Below are 24,032 nucleotides of genomic sequence, written 5' to 3'. Positions count from 1 at the left end.
TCTGACTTTTGTGCATGGTGTCAGGTCAAGGTCTAAACCCATTTTTTTGCATGTGGTTGTCCAGTTGTTATTCACCTATTTTTGAGTTTGAGCTGGCCTGACAATACAAGTCAAGGAACATAAAATGCTAATTGCCCTAATCAGCCGTTTAGTTTTTCAGGCAGTGCTCTACCCCCACACTCCTAAGAGACTTTTGGCCTAGAAGGTACCTTGCTGACTGGTCTATTTACTATTTATCTGGGGGCAGGGGTTGGGCCACACCTTGAGGTACTCAGGGCTTACTCCTGGCTCTGCGCTGGGTTGGGGATCACTCCTTCAGGTACTTACCCAAGGGAGTACTCAGGGTCCTGGGGATGGAGTCCACATAGGCAGGGTGCAAGACAAGTGGAGCACTGGCTGTTACTCTCTCTCCAGCCCCTTAAAAGTTGTTACTTTATTATTTTTATTTATTTATTTATTTATTTATTTATTTTTCCACCACTGCCACTCAATTTCTTTCCCTCCCATTCTTATAATCTGGGGCCAGGGGTGATCTAGTCATTCCCCCCTTCAACCATTGCATTTCCTTATCCAGTTATTCTAAATACCACATATAGATGACATTATCCTGTGTTTGTCTGTTTTCTGGCTTATTTATTTTTTTATTTTTTTTTAATTTTTTTTTTGTGGAAAGTTACAAAGTTACAAAGTTTTCAGGTTTAAATCTCAGTTATACAATGCTCGAATACCCATCCCTTCACCAGTGCTCATATTCCACCACCAAGAATCCCAGTATAGCTCCACCCCGCCTCCTCACACCCTAACCCCCCCACGCCCCTAGCCTCCCCACCCTAAGCCCCCCCCCTGTGTAACTAATAAATTTCAAAAAGTTGTTACTTTAGTAGCCAGTAATAGCTACATATCTTAGCAAAATGTACTAAAAGAGCAAACCTTCCAAAATGAAACAAATTTTTACACTAGACTTTTTTCTGCCTACTACAGATAAGAGACTCACAAGATTAATGGAATGCTTGGCCTCAGAGAGTCACCTGCAGATACTAGAACAGTTAGGTAGAATGTAATGTTTACCTTGCCCCACATCACGTCTGAATTACTTTCTCATCTTCCCTAGCTCTTGCTTCATCTTTTAAATATTTACTCAACATTCCTACTAATAAATCTGAAGATATGTAAAATTTAACATTCGTAGAATTCCTCCAAATCAGCTCTTTAGTTTTCCTCATCTCAGTTACGTTACACCAGCTCAAGCCAAAAACTGTGACGTCATTGTAATTTCACACTCTATATCCAAATCTCAGCAAACTTTGGTTCTATTTTCAAAATGTATCTAGCTTCTGAACACTTCTCTCCATCTTCCTTACTATCCTAGTCTAAATCATAGTCTTTCACAAATTCACAAATAGTATGGAATTACAGTAATAGCCTAAATCAGATGTTCCCAAACAGATTTAACCTGCCATTCCCCTTTCAGAAAGTGTCTCCCCAGACCTCAACCACACTGAAGCCTGGCTACAGAGTTTCAGCACCTCTCAGAGGGGGCCAAAATGATCTTTTTATTCCTACCTTTCTATTCCTTATAGGCTTTTCTGAGGTATTGGAGCAAACTTCTTATGACATATTTGCTAGAATCTTCAAAAACTTCTAAGCTGCACTTAGACTAAAATAAAATTCTTGCACAGACACACACATCTTACTCTGTAGTTCTCTCTACTTCTCTAACTCAGCTCCTATTACTGTGCCTCCATTTACCCTACTTCTCCGCATGACCCTCATGCTATCAGGCCAGGCACACTTCCAGTCTTGGGGCAATGCACTTTCTTCTCTCGGCTTATAAAACTCTCTACTGGATACCTACATGGTTCACCCATCTCAGCTCCTTTAAAATGCTTTGTTATTACTACCTTCTCTTTTTCAGGGGAGGTCTTCCAAGCAATACTTAGGGGACCCGGAGGAGGGCCCCTCCCAGTGATTCTTGGCCAGCCAGACTGGTGATTCAGTTCAAGGGCTTGCTGCTCAGAGCCTGAAGTACAAGCGAATTACCTAAACCACCCTGGAAGTTCTTGGAAGCCTCAGCGTCCCCCAGCAATGCTTATGTGGAGCCAGGGTCTGTGGCATGCAAGTTATGTGCCTTAACCCTCAAAATCTCTCTTGCCACCTTCTTGATGAGACCATCCTTAATCACCCTATTTAAAGCAGTAATTCTCCTTTAGCCTGCATTATTCTTCTTGAGACTTTTTATCATTATATAAAATAGGGCTGAGAGTAGAGACTCTCAAGTTTACGTGTTTATTGGATATAAAGCATATCGGCTCATAATTTCCTTAAAGAGAGTACATCTCAGTTCAAAGTCTATCACTAAGTGGCTATGCGGGCTTCAGCAAGTCACTCAACCTTTCTGTACCTGTGAAAATGGGGATAGTACAAGCGTCAGAGTTGTTGTGAACACTGAGTATGATGTACCAAAAAACAGTGTTTGACATATTTATCACCATTACTGCTATGACTATGATTTTGACTATGAATGATGGTCTTCCTCTATAGAATACTAAGGAAGGGCAATTTTAAAAAGTCACTGAAGAGTAAGGGACATAGCTTTGTGGTCATGCCTTGTGTGCACAGGGACCAGATCTGATTCCTGGCACATGGTGCTTCAAGCACTAACAAGTATAGCATGGGTACCCCCAAGCACCACTGGGTCTGAGCAGCACCATATTAGAGAGCACTAGAACTAAAACATTTGCCCCAGTAGTACAAGTATTTTTTTATTCAAGTGGCCCTCAAGCCCCCTGTGTAAGAGAAGCCCTATCCCCCCAAAGGACATTCATAGACAAGCAGCACAAGAAATGTGCATCCCAATGAATCAGCACAAGTACCAACATTCTCACCACCCAGATTAGAGACCTTTGCTGCTAGCTACCAATTCTGCTGGAAAGATACCTTGAGGCAGGTTTCTGAATCAGTTTTCTATGGAGGCTGTCAACTCCTATTAGCACAAAATGAGAATTACCATCCCTTCACATTTTCAATATGTGGCATTTTCAGTCTTTTAAATTCATCTTTTCTAGTGGATGTGCAGCAAGCATTCTTTCATTATGACTTTCTTTTCAAAATTACTATCCAAATGCTTTCACATATGTATATTGGTGAATCTCTTTTGTGAACTGTTCAAGACTCTTGTTCACCTTTCCAGAGGATTATCCACCTTTTTTTGTTTTTTTACTAATCTCTAAGATATCTCTAAATTTTCCAAATATCAGAAGCAGGATATTTTTTGTTGGGGGGAAACGTCTGGTAGCAATCAAGGGGCTACTCCTGGTGGTGCTTGGGGGATCATGTGGTGCCTCCTGAATACAATGCCTGCAACTTAGCCCAATAAACTCTCTCTGATTTAGAACTAGGACTCTTACCCCCTTCAATCCCATACCTCCAGAACCTAGAACCATTTATAACATAAGCATAATTTAAAAATAAATGCCTATTCCCTTTTCCAATTTTAATAATCTGTTTCTACTATATATATACGTATATATATCTGCTTTATAGCAATTTATTCTGTTAATCAACTTTTGATCCAATCAAAAGAGATCCTAGTATGCTGAATGACACAATCTTATAAAGTAGAACTCTACTTGCAGCACTCTCCAGGAAAACCTTTCAACACCTTCTCTACCTCCACAAAATAAATCCCAACTTCTTAATCTACTATATCAGGTTAACTTCCCAAACTTACTTTCTCATCTCGTTTTCTCAATCACCTGTTAATCTTCCAAAACACATGCTTGAAGCTGAGGAAGATAAAAAATCAATTAGACACTGACTGGAAAATGTCTTTTAAGTAGAACTAGTAGAATATGAAAAAGCTCTCGGACTACTGTAGTCTTTTTATGTTGAAGTACAACATAAAAGAGTAAGAAAAGGAAGAATGAGGATAAAGAGCAAGGAATCAGTGGTAGAACACCTGCCTGGCATGTGTGGGGTTCTGGGTTTGATCCCTAGCAAGAGAGGAGGGGGTAAAATAACAGACAGCAAAAGAATAATGTCCATTCCACAAAGATCTTCTATTTCCTTCTACTTAGCTATCTTTGCTAAGTAACTATAGTAGCTTTAGCTATATTTGCACCCATTTAACATTTACTGAAAGAAACCACTGTGTTGTAACTTGATTCTGGTTAATTCTATCCAACAATATACCTAATATATGTTTCTCCCACAGGGCAAAAAATAGCAATCAGGGCCAGAGAAATACTATAGCAGGTAGGGCATTTGCCTTACATGCAGTTGGTCTGGGTTCAATCTCCTTTGTGAACTGTTCTCCTTGTGAACCTTTTTCTTATTAATCTATAAGGTATTCTTTTAATTTTCCAAATAGCAGAGAAGTAACACATATGGTCCCCTGCGCACCGCCAGGAGTGATTCCTGAACAGTCAGGTATTGGCTCAAACATCGCCCCCCAGCTCACCACCGCCCCCCCCCACATTCTTCCCAGAAATACTTGAAGGTTTTCAACCATTTCCTAAGTTATCAATTCCATAAATCAGATAAAAGCTTTCAACTATATTTCAAGTGCTCAAGTATCAAGATCTATATTGTTTCAGAATAGCCTTCTAACAGAATGTTTAGTAAAATAAATGTGAAATATTTTTTTATGCATCTGCCTCAGTCATTAGCAGCTAACACTTCAGTTGGACCACTGTTTTTACTCTTTTGACTGTGCATTACATTCCCAATTTTTTACTATTTAATCTGACTATTTAATCTATTACTAATAATCAGGGCAGCAGTTTCATGGAGAGGGGTGGGATATTGTTTTCAGAGCTGGTTTATTTGGTGGAGTGTTATAAGTGGAACTGTGAAGTTGACTGCCTGTTTGTGATATTTGTGATATTGGCTCTTTTCTTGGCAAGATACTAGTACCCATAACAACCCTAATATCTTGCCAAGAAAAGAGCCAATATCACAAATACTCTATCTAAAAAATCCGAGGTGACAAGGTTGTGACTTGCTCACCGAGATGAGGCTGCAAGTGGCATAGCTACAGATTCTGAGCTGAGCCCTGGGCTGCATTCTTTCTATTACCCATGCAGTCCAGTCTCCAGGGAAGCTCTGTGCTTAACGCTTTCTTTTCTTGGATAAACTACCAAATATTATTCCTTTAAAAATGTTACAAACATGCTAACACAGTCAGCTTCATAGTTCCACCTACAACACTCCACCAAATAAACCAGCTCTGAAAACAATATCCCACCCCTCTCCATGAAGCTGTTGCCCTATTACTAGTAATAGTGATTTAAAATTCTCAGATGACTTAACATAATTTTGAACTCTTAAAAAAATACATTTAAATGCACATTATTTCTATAAATACACCCTAGATATTAAACAACTATGACATTGCATGCTGTATCCAGCAAGAGGGTGTAGTGTAGCCACAAATGGGCGATTTGCCCAGATAGCTCCAGTTCACCACTAACTATTCTCAATGTTCCAGACTTAACTCTTTTAGATATAAAATAATCAGTATCCACAGGTCATGGTGTTCAACAGGCCATACACAGAGTCCATAATTTTTCTCTTTTGTTTTTAATCCCTGTCCCTTACCATGAAACACAAAAGGCAGGGAAGGCATAAAAAAAGAGACAAGAGAGAGAGGAGAAACGAGCAGCCTACTGAAGGCTAACACTCTGTCACATAAATACACACAAAGAAGGGAATTTTCCAAGAGTTAGAAAGAGAAAACGTGAGCACTGTGACAATGCTCACAGGTACCAATTTTTCACCATCTTCTTTTCAACAACTTAGATCTATAACTAACCTGTCCATGATTCTAGGAGGCTGGCTCACTAAGGTTTCTGGGAGGAAAACCATGCACAAGAGCAGCCAGAGCAGCTAATTTGAGGAATATGTAGACAATTAGCACTGTAGCATTGTCCTCCTGTTGCTCATCGATTTGCTCGAGTGGGCACCAGTAATGTCTCCATTGTGAGACTTATTATTACTATTTAAGAAGCCTAAGATTTATTAAGTATCTTTTGCTAAGATTTATTAGCAATACTTACAAATGAAAACCACCAAATCCAAATACATCTTAAATTCAACACAGAACACAAAGGAATTACGATAATTTCAGATAATTACCCTAGACCATTTTAGTCAACTATGGTTGAAAGGCACTTATAAAATATAAAATATTTATTTATTAGATTTCTACAAATCCAGTAACTTATTTTCACTGTTATCCCATTCTTCATCGATTTACTTGAGCGGGCGCCAGTAACGTCTCCATTTGTTCCAGCCCTGAGATTTAGCAGACTCTCCTTACTTGTTTTTCCCAATGATTGGAGGCTCTTTTCAGGGTCGGGAATGAGACCTGTTATTGTTACTGTATTTGGCATCTCAAATACGCCATGGGGATCTTGACAGCCTCTTCCACTCGGGGCAAGATACTCTTAAGTTTACTCTACTTTGGTTTTGGGGACACACCCAGTGATGCTCAGGACTGCATGGTGGGCGTGGAGGACCATATAAGGTGCCGGGTATCAAACCCTGGTTGACTGAGTGCACTGCAAGCATCTTACCTACATTACTATTGCCCTAGCCCCTAAAATTAGTTAATTTTATACTAGTATTAGATTATTCTACTGGAAGAAAACACTGTTTTACTGGAAAAAATCTTATAAAATATCAAAATCCACTTACAACTACCTACAGGCGTTCTATTACAGAAGCATACAGGATAAAGACAGAAAAGCTATACTTGTCTTATCAAAATATCTAGTCTAGGAACTCACTTTGGTTTGGTTTTGTTTTTGTTTTGAAGTTACACCCAGCAATGCTCAGGGCTTACTCCTGGCTGAGAACCTGAGAACTCAGGGATCACTCCTTTAGGGTGGGGCAGGGAATGGGGGGTGGGGGAGGAGGAGGGCTATACTGGATGTTGGGAGTCAAACCTGGTTTGATTTCATGCAAAGCAAGTACTCTACCCACTGTACTATTGTAACGTGCAATTCAAAATTTACTTTTATACTATATTAACTGCAAAACCACAAGACCCCCTGGTTTCCAGGAAACAACTTTGCCCAACTTCCTTGGATGTAACCATGATTGTAATTCCTATCTTATGGTATCCTTTTTGTACTGTAACCCCAATGTCATTTCTGTACTTGATGCCAATGATTATATTGTCTCGTGCTGGATTAAAAATTCACATGCCCTGCAGATGCTTTATATAAATGCTCCTGGAACTCCGATCCCCAGAAAATAGCTTTGGTGCTTTGCCTACCTACGGTCACCAGCCTACCAGCTGTTGTTGAAAAAAAAAAAAAAAAGTCTTCCTTGTTTTCCTGCCAGATTAAGCAAACTTTTGGTCATAACACTTTCTCTTTGGCCCTGGAACCCACTCTTTTCATTGGGATAGCTATTAATGATACCATCTACTGGATCATTGAATTGGACATCTACTGAAAATCTATTTTACCACATCAAAAAAGGGACCTATCATTTTCCCCATCAATAGTCACTCCTTCTGGGGACAGGGTGACAATACAGAAGACAGGTTGTTTGACTTGAACCTGGACAACCTGGGTTTGATCCCTGGCACTCCATATGGTGCCCCCAAGCTTGCCAGGAGTGATTCCTCAACACACAGCCAGGAGTAAGTCCTGAGCACCATGAAGTGTGCTCCCCCCTGCATCCACCCCCCAAAAAAAAAACACTCCTGAAGAAAATCCTCCCCCATCCTCCTCTCCACTGTTGATGTTAAAGCTATTATGATGGTTGGGGGTCACACACATTCCAGTTGTGTTCACTGGGGATGGCTGGGGTGCTAACCAGGGGCCACACTTCCTGGCCCAGGTGCCTACACATCTCTCCAGTCACTGAGCTCATCAGTGCTCAGCAACAGAGACGCCCCTTCGCTGTGGTGCTCCACACACCTATGTTGCAGCTGGAAAGTGCACAGGCACTGGGAATCATAGAAAGCAGAGATCCTACTTGTCATGTGTGGCAACGCCAGCGACTAAACTCACGACCTTATGCTTAGAAGGCAGGCATTCTAAACCACAGAACTATTCAGCTAAGCTCTCAAAATTTTAATCCTTTTCTTCATTATTTAACCAAATCTTCTTTATTTTTACTGAATCACTGTGATCACAAAGTTACAAAGTTATTCATGATTGAGTTTCAGACATACATATTCCAACACCATTCCCTTCACCAGTGTCCACTTCCCTCCACCAATGTCCCCAGTTTCCTTCCTGCCCCCAGCCTGCCTCTATGGTCAGCACTTTCTTCTTCCCTCTCTCCTTCCCTTCTTCCCCTCTTCCTCTTCTTCCTCTTGGCACTGTGATTTGGTTACTGATAGGGCATGCTGCATATCACTTTACCTTCATTCAGCATCCCATCCTCCTCTGGAGTGACCAGATCCTTCCATCACTGTCACAGTATTCCCTTCCCTGGCTTATTCCCGGTCCCTGCCCAACACACACACAAACCTCACACCCAGCGACAAGTTTTCTACTGAAGATCAGTTCTCATGCTCTTCCTTTCTACTGCCTTGAGGCATGTTAGTCACCTACTCTGTTACTTTATACCCTGTATATGAGAGATCTTTCTAACTCACTCTTGACCCAGGGAGATAACTCAAATAGTTAGATCACATGCTTTGCATGCTGGAACTCCACACAGCTGGGAGCTCCTCCTGAGTACAGAACCAGTTTAGGAGTAGCCCCCAAACACTTCAAGGTGTGGCCCCAAACAGGAAAAGAAAAACAATCTTTGTCCCTGTCTTAGTGAACAGTAAGAACACTGCTGGGCTGCTTTAGAAACCTTCAAGTCATTCATTCAATGCCTCATATCCTTCTCAAGGCTGGGCCAGTCCCCAAGCTCTGACTACCCTGTTATCGCCAAAATTCACCCACTTCTCCCTCAACTAATTACTATTCCACAGGCTACTTATCATTTTACTGTCTGAATTATTGTAAAAATTCACTTAAGTGACTTCCATGCTTTGTGACAATTTCTCCAGGATTTAGTATGAAGAATGTTTGTTTCTAAACAGAAAATATGATTAAGAGCTTCAATGGCTCAAGTTCCCTCTTGCTCCCAAAAATAAGGTCTAAATTTCTTAATATGAAGTAAAAGGCTTCTGTGATTTGCCTTATATACCTCTCCTGACTCATCTCTCATTTATCCTTGCATTCTATGTTACCCAAAGTGAATTTCATTTTGTATCTTTTCCATCTATCCCCATAATAAATTTCTTTTAGATCCTGAAATGCACCATGTTCATTTATATATCTGGGAACCACCTACCTTTTTCGTATGCATCATTTAGTCATATGACTACTGAACCTCTGGGACTTAGTTTACATGGTCAAAGAATCCTGACCTCTGGTGCTTTCCGACAGTACATTTTATTCCCTCCCCAAGGCATTTACTAAACATAATTGTTACAATCTGTTTCTTTCTCTGTAAACTCTGTGAAGTACAAACTTCAGGAAACCTTTTTTTTGGGGGGGTCTATGCTATACTTTGGTTTAGTGTCTAGCTACACAGTATTTTCCCAAAGGGGAGATATGGCACCTTGGTGCTCTGAACAGTTCAGAGAGCAGTACGAGCCATAGTTACAACTGGGAACTTTCTGTTTGGTCACTGGAAGAAGGTAGATTTCCAGGGACACTGGACGGACTAAGCCATTTTCTTTCTGAAAATGGAGTAGTAAGCCCAGTAAGTTTAAAAACCTTGGGGCTGGAGATCGTACAGCAGGTAGGGAGTCTGCCTTGAATATGGCCCAGCAGCATCTTACAGAGTTCACTGAGCACCGCCAGTAGTAATTCCTGAGGGAAGAGCCATGAGTAACCCCTGATCACTGCCAGGTGACGCCCTCCCCCGACTCCCAATACACACACACACACACAGGTTTGAGAACCTCTGGTCTAGCATATAGTAGTTATCTAGTATTTTAAAAGTGGGTAAATTACAACTATGGAGTTTGACCTTTCAATACTAGCTCTATCATTTATTATTTATTAACTGTGATCTTTGATCGATACAATTACAAGTCTCCCGTAGGTGTTCATATTTGGGAGAAGGAATAATAACATATGTTGCAAGGTTGTGAGAATTGTGATGATGTAATAAAACGACTAACATAACCTAACAGAGGAACTTTGCTTTAAGACTCTTCTGAATTAAAAGAGCTTAAACAAAAGAAAATTTTTAAAAGTTTACAGTGTCTCACAAAAAGTCCAGGACATAAGAAAACAAAAAAACATAAATCATAGAAACTTAGTTTGTTAATTTTTCTTCTGGTCCTTTTCATTATATTTTCTTGTTCCTCTCTTTCCCATCTCTTCCTCTACCCTCAACTTAAAATATCTGAATAGGGGCTACACCCAGCAGAGCTCAGCCCAGGGCAGTGCTTGAGACTACCTAGCAATGTTAGGGGGTGCAGAAGGGTTGAGGAGGGTGGGCATGATAACCATATAGCTGTTATCGTTTTTCCACATTATGACAAATTCCATATTTGCAAAGTAGTTTGCTCAGATTTCTAAATTAGCAATCCTCCGATCACTGTTCATGGCACTATTGCAGACATTTGTGGAGACAAAAAGCTACAAAAAATTAAACAAGTTGTCAGATTAGTGTGGCCTCAGTTCAGGCCAAACAAGATTTTTACACTATAAACAAGCTTCTTTTCCATATTTAGTGTTATGTTTCAAACCTCGAATTTTTGTGCTCTTAGCTGGTGTTCTCACTGTTTGAAATTGTCCCTAGGTGAACCATACCATGTGTAATGGACAAAGGTAGTAGTACTGAAGACTCAAACAGGAATAATCACCTATATAAAAGAATTCAAAAAGAAAATGTTGAGGATGTTAAATGAGCTCAAAGAAACAATGGAACAGCCAACCAATCAACCAATAAAACACAAGAGGCTATGAAAGCAGAAATGAGAAAACTATAAGCAGAAATGTCAAAACTAAAAAAGAAAAGCAGGTAAAATGCAAAACTCACTAGAAGGCCTAAGCAGCAGAGTAACTACAGCTAAGGACAAAATCAGTGGGATCCAAGATAATATGCAAAAAACCGCCAGACTAGAGCAGAAGATGGAAAAAAGTTTCAAAATAAATAAGCAGCAGTCAAGAGAACTTTGGGATGAGTTTAAGAGGAACATAAAAATCCTTTGAGCCCCAGAAGGCCAGTATGGCACCCAAATAAAAAAGTAACAGTCAAAGATATCATTGGTGAGAAGACTCAGAGCTGACAAGAGCAAGCACCCAGATCTACGAGGCCTAAAGGCCACCAGCTAAGAGAGCCAAATAAAAACAATCCAAGACACATCCTAATCAAAATGATGAGAGCCACAGATATAGAATAGTGTAATCAGCAAAATCAAAGGATAGAGATAGAATGCTGAAAGCAGCAAGATCAAAGAAAGAAATTACACACAAAGGTGTGTCCTTAAGATTCACAACTGACTTATCAAACTAGACCTTTCATCCTGATGAAAATGGAGGAGATATAGTTTAAAAAACAAAAACATTAAAATTAATACCTTACCAGGAATATTTCACCTAGCTAGACTCTCATTCAGATTTGAAGGAACAATATACAAGTTCACAGACAAACAATAACTCAGGAACTTCATATACTTGAAACAAATTTTACAAGAAGAACTGAAAGACTTCTTGTAAAGTCTTTAAAACAAGACAAGCCTCACAACCATACCAAACTTCTACAGAATCATGGTACAATACTCCATGATAATAATTTCTCTCAATGTCAACAGTCTAAATGCACCAGTAGAGAAACAGACTGGAATGATGGATTAGAAAATTGAATCCAACACTCTGCTGCTTGCAAGAAACACACTTGAAGAGACAGAAAAAAGAAAAGTGCCTGCATAGAGGTAGGTGAGGAAGAGAGGTGGCAGGAGGGAAAGTGGTGGTGGTGGAACATTTTATAACTGAAACCAATCATGAACAACCACTTTGTAACTGTGTTTATCATGGTGATTCAATAAAAAATTAATTACATTAATTTTTAAAATAACAAGTTTTTAAAATAGGAAACAATAACAATTAAAAAGTGAAACAAAGTAATAAAAATATATTTAAATACGGAAACATATTTGAATATTCAGGGCAAACACAGACTAAAAGTCAAAGGTTGGAAGACAATTTTCAAGCAAACTACTCCCTCAAAAAGGCCGGGTGACCATCCTAGTATCAAACAACATAGACTTCAGGCTCAAAAAAATGTTAAGAGACAGAGTTACTTCTTTAGAATCAAGGGATATGTATATCAGGAAGTACTCACACTCCTAAGCATACATGCACCTAATGAGGGACCAGCAAAATACTCAAAAACGACTATTAACAGAATTCAGGGAGCACACTGATAGTAACACAATAGTAGTTGGAGGCTTTAACACTACCCTGTCATGGCTCTCCATAGTCAACCAGACTAAAGGTCAACAAGGAAATGCTAGCTTTAAAAGAAGAAATAGAAGATAGGAAGACACACACACACACACACACACACACACACACACACACACACACACAGAGCTTTTCACCTCTCAAAAGCTGAACATACGTTCTTCTCAATGCACAGAGGACAATCTCCACAACAGACCACCTGTGGGGCCCCAAAACATACCTCCATAAAATCAAGATAGAAACTGTATCAAGTATTGTCTCAAACCATGATGCACTGGAAATAGAAGTTAACCACAAACAGAAACAGAGAAATAACTAATATGCCTGGAAATTAAACAGCTCACTACTGAACAGCCTGTGGGTCAGAGAGAAAAATCAAAGAGGAAACAAAAAAAATTCCTGGAAACAAACGAGAATGAAGACACTACCTACCAGAACTTGTGGAACACAGCAAAAGCAGTGTTAAGAGGAAAGTTTATAGCTTTACCAGCATTGATAGGAAAGAATAAAAGGCCCACGAATAAATAACTTCACTGCACAGCTTAAGAAACTGGAAAATGACCAACAAAAAGCCTGAAACAGGTAGGAGGAAGAAAATAATAAAACTTGGAGCAGAAATCAATGACTTGGGAAAAAAAAAGGAAAACTAATGAAACCAAGAGTTGGTTCGATGAGAAAAATTACAATTGATAAATCACTAGTCAGATTCACACAGAGTGTTCTTGGATTCCTATCATTTCCCAAGGCTGAATGAAAAAGACAAAAACATCGAACAGACCCACCACTATCAAAGAAAACGAAATGGCAATCAAAAGTCTCCCCCAAAGAAAAGCCCAGGTCCAAAGATATTCACTAGAGATTTCCTTCAAATCTTTTTTTTTTTTTCCTTTTGGGTCACACCTGGCGATGCACAGGGGTTACTCCTGGCTCTGCACTCAGGAATGACTCCTGGCGGTGCTCAGGGGACCATATGGGATGCTGGGAATCAAAGCCGGGTCGGCCGCGTGCAAGGCAAACGCCCTACCCGCTGTGCTATTGCTCCAGCCCCTCCTTCAAATCTTTACAGAAGACCTACTTATAGGCCACTTTCAGGTTCTCTCAGAAAATCAAAGAAACATAAACACTCCCAGCTTCTATGAAGCAAGTATTACCTTCATAGCAAAAACAGATGGACACACCACACACACAAAAGAATTACAGACAATATCCCTGATGAACATAAATGTAAATATTCCCTACAAAATTCTAGCAACTAGAATCAAACAACTCATCAAAAAGATCATATACCATGACCAACAGGGATTCATCCTGGGAATGCAAGGATGATTTAATATACATGTCAATCAATGTAACACTATCAAAATGAAAAAAAATCATATGATCATATCACAAAAAGATCCAGACAAGATCCAGAACCCATTCATGATGGGAAAAAAAACTTTCGATAGAAAGGGAATTGAAGGGATTGAAGGGACTTCAACACAAAGTCATTTACCAAAAGTCCAATGCAAATATTATACTAAGGGGAGAAAAATGGAAAGCCTTCCCTCTAAGATAAGGCACAAGACAAGGTTGCCCACTTTCACCATTTCTATTTAAAATAGTACTGGAAGTATTTGCAATGGCAATTAGGTAAGAAAAAGATATTAAGGCTATCCAAACAGGAAAGGAAGACGTCAAGCTCTCATTATTTGCTGATTACATGGTATTATATTTAGAAAAAGCTAAAAACTCTACCAAAAAAAAGCTCTTCGAAACAATAGATTTGGATAGTAGAGTGGTAGGTTACAAAATTAACATGTGAAAGACCATGGCTTTCCCACATGGGGGGGGGGGGGAAGAGAAAGAAACAAAACACAAACCTTAGACCTCTTCCTGAGGCCATGAACAAGTCAAATCAAAATGAATTAAAGGCCTTGATATCAGATCTGAACCCATACACAGAGGACAACTTAAGCAAAACTCTCCATGACATTGAAACTAGAGGCATCTTTAAGAATAAAATGCCACTTACCAAGCAAGTGGAAGCAAACATGAACAAATGGGATTACATTATAAAAGCTTCAGCACCTCAAAGAAATAGAGACAGCTCACTGACTGGGAAAAACTATTTGCCCACCATTTATCCAATAATGTGCTATTATCCAAGATACATAAAGCACTGGTAGAACTTAACACAGAAAAAAATACAACTCCATCAAAAAATGGGGAGATGAGATAAACAGAAACTTCCTCAAAGAAGAAATCCAAATGATCAAAAGTCACATTAAAAAATGTTCGATATTACTAATCACCAGGAAAATGCAAATTAAAACAAAGAAATACCACCTCATTCGTACCACAGAGACTGGCATTCATCACAAAGAACAACAACAATCACTACTGGCATGGATGTTGGAAAAAAGGGACTCTAATTCACTGCTGGTGTGACTGCCAACTGGTCCTGTCTTTTTGGAAAGCAACATAAACACTCCTCAAAAAACTAGGAACTGAGCTTCTATACAACCCAGCAATTTTGTTCCTAGGAATATACCCTAGGGCCCCCAAAGCACAATGCAAAAGAGAGATCTGCACTCCTTTGTTCATTGCAGAACTATTTACAACAGCCAAATACCCAAGTGCCCCCAAACAAAAAAGCTATGGTACATTGATATAAGGAAATACTACACAGCAGTTAGAAAAAATAAAGTCATGAAATTTGATGATATATGGATGGACACAGAGTAACACGCTGAGTGAAATAAGTCAGAGGGAGAGGGACATACATAAAATGATCACAGTCATTTGAGGGATATAAAGAAACAAAGTAAGATAATAATACCCTAAAGCAACAAAAAAATAAGGTCAAGAGGCCTGGTCCTTAGTAGGAAGTTTGCCACAAAGAGAGGAGGGCAGTTAGGACAGAGAGGGGACCACTATGACAAAGATCATGGGAAGTGACCATGGACATGAAAGGTGTGGAGAGGAGGTAAAGTGATATACATGATCTTTTCCAGTAACAGTACTGCAAACCAGAGTGCCTAAAAGGGAAAAAAAAGTGTCTGCCAGAAAATCAGGCTGGGGGGGGGGGAATTGGGGAGGCAGGAGGAAAACTGGGGACATTGGTGGAGGAAAATAGACACACACAAATACTATGAAAAATGAAATGAAAAACTTTGTGTAACTTTGTATCTCAAAGTAATTCAATAAAATTTTCTTTTAAAAACCAAATATAAAAAAAAGTCCCCAAGTATTTGTTAGCGCTGAGGTGCTGTTCAGTGCACCTGAGTACAAGGCAGCTATGATATAGCTTACAACCATATGGAAGAAGTACCCTTCAGGGACAAGATACAGTTCAGAAGAGTGCTTGCCTTGCATACGTGTGAAGCCACCGGTTGAATCCCAGGAAACACTAAATAAACAAACCCTATTTAGGCATAGGTAATGGTGCTGTTTGTGAATTCCCTGTTGACAAATCAATAATAAATACCAAAGAAAGTGTCTACATGGAAGTATACATAAACCAAGAATATGTATTAATTAGCTGAAAGAAACTCACAGGATCTAACCTGCTTCCTCTAGAAGGAATGATTTAGTACCCACTGATTCTGTGTTCCTGGTGACTTCCCAGAACTAACTATAGCAAATAATGATTAACTGTTTATGATATTCCAGTTAAAAAAGATGTCTATGATCAGTTATGGCTTTTGAAATCTGTGATATATACTGCCAAATTTTCTTCCAATAATGGATTTGTTTAAAAGAAAAAAATTTGTTTAAAAGAAAAATATTGAAATTTATCAGCTACGCAGGAGGGGATGGGGGTGGGGGGGTGGGAGGTATACTGGGGTTTTTGGTGGTGGAATATGGGCACTGGTGAAGGGACGGGTGTTCGAGCATTGTATAACTGAGACATAGCCTGACAACTTTGTAACTTTCCACATGGTGATTCAATAAAATAATTTAAAAAAATCGAAAAGCTATACTTCTGAAAAATATAAATATGGGGGGAGGTGGGAGGGGGAGTTGGCCACTTTCAGGCTATGCTGGGGTTCTCTCCCAAATGGTGTTCAAGGGAACTATGTAGTGCTGGGGATCAAGGGAAGGCAACTGCCCTAACCCCTGTAGTAGCTCACTGGCCTGAGAAACTTTTAGATGTATCCTTTTCTTCTAAAGTTAACTAACTCTTTAACTGATGTAAGTCCCCCACCCTCAACAACTGCTATGCAACTTTTACAATTTTAAAATTAAAGTTTATTCAAATATATTGCATTCGAATGAAAAATCTATTTGTTCTCCTTTACACATTTGATAATATACACTGTTTTTTCCCCCAAAAGAAAGGTATCAAATTTGCTAACCATGTGCTTGGTTATCAATTGTCAACACAAAAAGCAATTATTTGTTGAAGATAAAGTGATAGTAGAAAGGGTAGAGCAATAACCTTGCACACAGCCATTCTGGTTTGACCCCCGTACTCCATATGTTCCCCTAAACCCCATCAGGATCCCTGAACACATAGGCAGAAGTAAGCCCTGAGTACCACTGGGGTGTACACCTCACCAAAAAAAGCAATTAATGTGGAAAAAAAGGGCAATTATGTGAGCAAACTAAGAAGTAGAGTACAATATTACACATATGTGTGCAATAAATTAATGAGTAAAGGAAGTATAAAACACAAGATAATTCACCAAGCATTATCTTATTTATGAGTAAAAATGCATTTTTCTTGATTAGATGACAATGGTAACTACATACCAACTAATATTCAACAATCAATCTTAAGCTACTGTGTTTACAAAGTTATAAAAAAAAACACTTCATTTAATTCTCAAAATACCCTAGACAATTGTTACTTTTCTCATTTACAAATGCACAATTGATAAGAGTTCGCTGTCCCATATGAGGCAAGATTTCAAACGAGCGTCTATTTACCACTGTGTCACACTTTCAAGATGTATAAATGTGTCTCTACTCTCAAATACTCCTGCCATATAGGAGTCTGATACGTTTATCTTATTTTTTTTTTTTGCTTTTTTTTTGGGTCACACCCAGCGATGCTCAGGGATTACTCCTGGCTTTGCACTCAGGAATTACTCCTGGCAGTGCTTGGGGGACCATATGGGATGCCGGGGATTGAACCCGGGTCGGTCGCGTGCAAGGCAAATGCCCTACCCGTTGTGCTATTGATCCGGCCCCATGATACGTTTATCTTAAAGCGAAGATTTCTAGGGCTGAGACAGTGCACAGGGTTGGGGTGCAGTGCACAGGACTGGAGTGTATGCTCCGGATATGGTGTTCCCAGGTTAGATTCCTGGCACATGATCCCATAGCAGCACTACTGGAAGGAACTTGAGTCTCAAGCACTGCACCAATAGAAGCCCCTAAGCCCCTACTAGTATAGCCCCCAAACAAAAAGTGAACATTTCTGGCTCAGTCCAGGTTTGCTGAATTCAGAATCTCTGGAGGTAGAATGTAGGAGAAAACATTTAAAATAAGTAGGTACTGCGATGTTTGAGTCACCACTTTAATATGCTTGTTTTAGTTTGGGGCCATACTCAGCAGTACTCAGAAGTTTTTCCTGGTGCACTGCTCAGGAGTTGCTTTTGGTGATGCTGGGAACCAAGAGGTACTGGAGATCCAGTCTGAATGCAGGGCTTCATGTAGAAGCACACACTCCAGCTCTTCTAGCCAAGGCCCAGTCCATTAAGTATACCACTAGCCCATAGTCCTTTGCTTAAAAACACTTAGTTAGGGAGCCAGAGCAATAGCACAGCGGGTAGGGCGTTTGCCTTGCATGTGGCCCACCTGGCTTCGATTCCCAGCATTCCATATGGTCCCCCAAGCACTGCCAGGAGTAATTCCTGAGTGCAGAGCCAGGAGGAACCCCTGAGCATCACTGAATGTGACTCAAAAAAAGCAAAAAAAACAAAACAAAACAAAAAAAAAAAACAACAACCCTTACTCCGACTGGTGAGATAGTACAGCAGACAGGGCACTTGCTTTTCACGTGGCTGGCCCAGGTTTTATCAAATGTCAGCACAAAGTGGGTGACATTATTTTTCCAACCCTGTTTTACCAATTCAAAGTGGCAACAATTGATATCATTTTCTGTATTATTTAATAGACTGAAAATATTAAATTAATTAAAAAAAATTCTTCATGGGGGCCTGAGGCAAGTTCAGTGCCAAAAGTAGCTGCCGTGAGAGCCTGAAGCTCTGAGTTTGACCCTCCATGCTCCAACCATGATCCCAGAGGCACTGCCATATATGGGCCCTTGAACCCCAACAGTGACAAAGTCGATTTCTGACACACTGCAGTCAAGCGTATGCAAGCACCAGACAGAAAGCAGATAAGCATCTGCAGCCAAGTGTGCAACCCCAGTGAGCATTACAACTCAAACCAAGCAGAGGTACCACAATGAAAGAGCAAGGTCAGTCAGCAAGTGCAGAAAATTAGCCAAGAAAGTAAGCACCTCCATCAAGTGCAACCCCTGGCGAGCACCAAAGCCAAGTGAGTGAGACCTCTGTTGAGCGCAACAACAAAGGAAGGGCAAAGAGAAGTTTTTAAAAACCATCAAAAAGCACAAGTAAATCACATGACATAAGTTAGTCAATATGCTCTTTAATCTCTTCCAAGACATATGGGGAAAGGCTTACTCATTTTCTGCTGAAAGCTAAATTCTGAAAGAGCTTGTTCATTATCTCTAAGCCAAGAAGTTGGGGGAGCAAACGGAAGGGAAGATGTAGTGAAGTATTTAGTGAGTCAGGTAATCTTTCTTCCTACCTTCAAAAATTATTTCTTCGACTGCTAGCAAATAAGTTTTACTCAGTCACTAGTTAAGTAAGAGTTTCCCCAGGAGAAGTGGAGCATGCCAGTTTCCCACCTTATCCAAGCCCCATCTGCCACACTCACACCCCAACAGCTGCCATCATGCCTCCAGCTGGGCTGCCAATTAAATATTCTGGATTTTCTGCAGCAAGCAGCTACATTTGCAGCCACACAACATCTGCAAACTCTACAGTGCTGGCATCTCAGTAGGGACACACCAGACTGGATGGGAATGTAATGCAGAAGTCAAAGCCAACTAATCCCAACTAACAAGGGCAGTAACACAGGAGGCTTAATTTGCAACAAAAGCTTAGTAAACTCAGACAAGACTTAATGTTCCCATAGTGAGATACAACAATTTTCATAAATTTTCTTTTACTGAAATATTTTTTATCATTCCATTAGCCATTAAGTGGTAACAAACAATATAAAATAAATTATTGTGGCCTGCTACAGGGACCAGCTTGAGGGATGATTGGGAAAATGGAGACACTGGTGGAAGGAACGTGACAGTGGTGGTGGGACTGGTGTTAAAATAATGAATGCCTGTAACAAATCATCATCAACAACTTTGTAAACTATGGTGTTTAAGAAAAGTGGGGAAATTTTTTTTTTTAATTTTTATAAGAGTTTCCCTAGAGTAGCAACCTTTACATTACAAATTCTCAGTATACGGTAACTAGCATTGACAAGCAGTACTATCATATCCTTACTCAGCAAGAGATATTACTAACCGAAGAACTATAAGGTCATTTGTTTCAGAGTTAAGAGAATTTTTGTTGAGTCTAAAGATATCTACAAATGTAATGCAAATGACAAATGGCTACTTTTCCACTTTTAAATAAAATCTCAAAATATTTCTTTTGATTTCTCTATCATTTTGGGGAGAAAAAAAATTTATTTTATTATTTTTAAAATTTTTAACCTTTTTTTTTTTTTGGCTTTTTGGGTTACACCCAGTAATGCTCAGGGGTTACTCCTGGCTCTGCACTCAGGAATTACTCCTGGTGGTACTTGGGGGAACATATGGGATGCAGGGATTGAACCCGGGTTGGCCGCATGCAAGGTAAAAGCCCTACGCACTGTACTATTGCTCCGACCCCAATTTTTAAATTTTTTTAAATTTTATTTTTATAGTCGTTCACAATAATTTATTACATTCATTATTACAATACCAATCCCACCACTATTGCACCTTTCCACCACCATTATTTTGAATATTGCCACCACCTCCAAAGCCTGTCCCTAAATAATTTACTTTGTATTGCTTATTATGAATAATCCACTAAAAATAATCCAAAAAAGGTTCCTTAGAGGAAAGTGTGTGAAGACTGTTGTATCTCACCCTGGAGCCATTAAGCCTTTGTACAAGATATTACTAGTATGTTGTTACAGGTTGAGCCTGTGTGCAAAAAAATATATATATATATATATATATATTTGATTGAGATTGGCTGCCTTCTACTTTATACCCAATCAAACAACCGCGTACCTACAAGATGGTCGAACTTTGTCAAGACCCTGAATGAACAGTTTGATGTTCTTCGTGTTCCTGGAGATAGCAGACACCAATGGGCTACACTAGCTCGAGACAGGGACAAATAGAGATGTTACTGGCACCTGCTCAAGCAAACAGATGAGCAACGGGACAACAGGTGATACAGGTAAATAACAAACATGCATACAGCAAGAGGGTGGGGGAGAACTAGATAGATTCTAGACATTTAAAATTACACACAATTCTATTTCTTAAGACAGGGTGGCAAAGTAGAATAAGTTGTCTATATAAACTCTTGGTACATCAGCACTGTAGAGTATGAGATGTCACTCCATGAATTCTAAAATTTTAAATAGGGTGATACAGCTAAAATTAAATTTTTTTTTTTTTTTTTTTGCTTTTTGGGTCACACCCAGCAATGCTCAGGGGTTACTCCTGGCTTTGCACTCAGGAATTACTCCTGGCAGTGCTTGGGGGACCATATGGGATGCCGGGGATCGAACCCAGGTCGGCCTCGTGCAAGGCAAACGCCCTACCCGCTGTGCTATCGCTCCAGCCCCTAGAATTAAATTTTTAACTGTTCATTTCATCGCCTCATTTTCTAATGGGGTTGGAAATCTGAATGGCTAAAAGGCACATGAGAAAATGCTCCACATCACTAATCATCAGGGAGATGCAGATCAAAACAACAATGAATTTATTTATTAAATAAATTTATTTAGGATTTATTGGTAGTATATGTGTGATTTATAAGCGTTTTATATTACAAAACTATCAGTGGTAGGACACCAATCTTGATTTCAGAGACTTTCCTGGGAAATACGAGACCCACTTGTTTGGTCTGGATTTGTTTGATCTAATGGGTACCAAATCGGATTCTGTTTCTCTATTGGATAGAGCCATTAACTAATGTCACTTGCATACTTAAGAGTGTACCAGAATGCACTTAGTGGATGCATCATGCTTTCAAACTTGAGGTCTGCTTTAATTCTCAAGACTACACACTATACACCACAGGTCTTTCCAATTAGGGTAATTAAACTTTTCCTTTGATGACTGCTCACTCCCACTACAAAAGCAGATATTCCTAGGTTAAGGTTACCATGGGCTGGAGTGATAGCACAGCGGGTAAGGCATTTGCCTTGCACGTGGCTAACCCATGTTTGATTCCTCCATCCCTCTAAGAGAGCCTGGCAAGCTACCGAGAGTATCCAGCTTGCACAGCAGAGCCTGGCAAGCTCCCCATGGTGTATTCAATATGCCAAAAACAGTAACAACAAGTCTCACAACAGAGATGTTACTGGTGCCCGCTCAAGCAAATCGATGAACAATGGGAAGACAGTGCTACAGTGCTATATGTGTGATTTATACACCTAATTTTATTTACCTGGTTTGCATGTGGCTGACCCTGTTTTGATCCTCAGCACCATATACTGTTCCCCAAGTCCCACAAGGAGTGATCCCTGAGCACAGCTAGGTATGGCCTCAAAACCAAAAATGAAAAATACATTTTGGGCCTTGGTCCTAGAGCCAAGTCTTCGAACTTACAAACAAAGGGGGAAAGAACACCTTTCATTATTCATAACAAATACCTATAGGCCACATTAGACCCCCTTTCCTACCAGAATGCTTTCTAAACTAAGAAGCTGCAGTATCTGTAGACTTCTTTCCTTTAGATGGTATACTGTTCATTAGCATCAGGCCATAGACCTTCTGCCCTCTGCTCTGCCATTCCAGATGAGGCCCGCCTCCAGCTGATATCCAGGGGACTAATTCCGAAGGGGGAACAGAGTCCTCCTCATTCCCAGCAGAAACACTAAAAAATCAATGGAGAAAACACGCAGAAACTCACAAGCTTGAAGAGTAAAAACATTATCACTGAAGACATAAACACCACCAGTAAATCCTCAGACAATGTCTGTAGTGACACTATGATTAGGATGTTCAATAGTTCTAAGAAATAATAGTACATACAGGTAGTCAGCAAAGCACAAGAAAGTGTATGAACTGGATTGAAAACAAAACTACTACGATCAGAAATGACAAAAAATGAAGAATTTAACAGGTGACATAAAGTCAACAGGAGCTCTGAACAGCAGAATAACAGAAACTGAGCAAAAGAGCAAGGAGCTCCAAGATGAGAAGGAAACCGCTAAGCAGCAGCAAATGGTGAAGATAGTCTGCAAGAAACGAACAGCATACCAGAGAACTATGGTTTGAGTACAAGTGCAGTATAAGAATCACTGGAGTCCCTGAAGAACAGTAAATCAAATGTGATTTTAAAAAAATAGTTAAGGAAACCATCAATAAGAATTTCTTAGAGCTAAGGATTACAGGAACCAAGACACAAGAGGCTCCAAAGATTCCAGCAAAAGTAAACTCAACCAGGAAAATGCCAAGACACACTGTACTCAAAATGACAAAATCCAAAGATAGAGACAGAATACTGAAAGTAGCCAATCGATACAAAAGGAACTTACATACAAAGGAAAGCCCATAGATATACAGCATACCTATCAAATGAACTCTACAAGCCAGAAGAGTATGGAAGAATAGTCTAAAAGAATATAGTACAAAAATTCTACAAAATACCCTATCCAGTTAGATGATCATTCAGAATTGAAGAACAATACAGAGAGAGCTTCATGAACAAGAAACAGCTTAGGAAATCCAGTGCCTTGAAACCAGTTTTGCAAGGTGTTAAAAGAACTTCTCTAGAAATGGCAGGGCAAACTTCCCAACATGTGGTATTTAATATGGCACTCAATAACGATGCATATAGCTGCCCTCTATAAATTAAGAAAAGTGTATTTGCTTCTAGCTAGCTAAGGGATTTTATATATGTTCAATCATGAATTAACTTCACATTAATATTGGTTTAAAATCACTTAGCAATCAATCATTACAAATTAATTTATTGATTTATTTTCTGAAAATTCCCTTTGCCATTGTTTTAAGTTTTGTTGAAGCAAGTTAATATGAAATAAATTTGTTATATGCCTTCCAAGGGGGCAGGCTAGGAGGACAAAGGGAACCTGGGAACATTGGTGGAGGGAGGGGAACACTCGTAGTGGGATTGGCATTGAAACACTGTATGCCTGAAATAACTCTATTATGAAGAACGTTGTAAATCACAGTGTCTTAATGAAATTTAAAGAAAAAAAATCAAGCCATAGACTCTTACTAGTTTACCAAAATGTGTCCTAAGTATATATACAGCTTAAGTTCAAGATTACTTTTCCTGTTACTTTTAATATAAGCACAAGACAAAAAGGGTTTTGTCT

General features: G+C 39.5%; 1 protein-coding gene across 4 annotated transcripts in view; it reads right to left on the bottom strand.

Moving 5' to 3' along the window:
• The window catches only part of YES1 (YES proto-oncogene 1, Src family tyrosine kinase), a 76,424-nt gene that overhangs the window by 36,062 nt on the left and 16,330 nt on the right, over nucleotides 1–24,032 (bottom strand). Inside the window, exon 2 of one of the 4 annotated variants that reach the window (XM_055127729.1) lies at nucleotides 3,731–3,785. The exons of the other annotated variants lie outside the window; for them this stretch is intronic. The gene's annotated coding sequence lies outside the window, so the exon portion shown is untranslated. The remainder of the gene's footprint in view (nucleotides 1–3,730; nucleotides 3,786–24,032) is intronic. 4 annotated transcript variants of the gene reach the window in all.

This window comes from Sorex araneus, chromosome 2 (genome assembly GCF_027595985.1).
Source record: "Sorex araneus isolate mSorAra2 chromosome 2, mSorAra2.pri, whole genome shotgun sequence".
In the NCBI taxonomy this organism is placed as follows: domain Eukaryota; kingdom Metazoa; phylum Chordata; class Mammalia; order Eulipotyphla; family Soricidae; genus Sorex; species Sorex araneus.
Note: the sequence above shows the minus strand (reverse complement) of the source record. Positions and strands in the feature narration are given on the sequence as shown.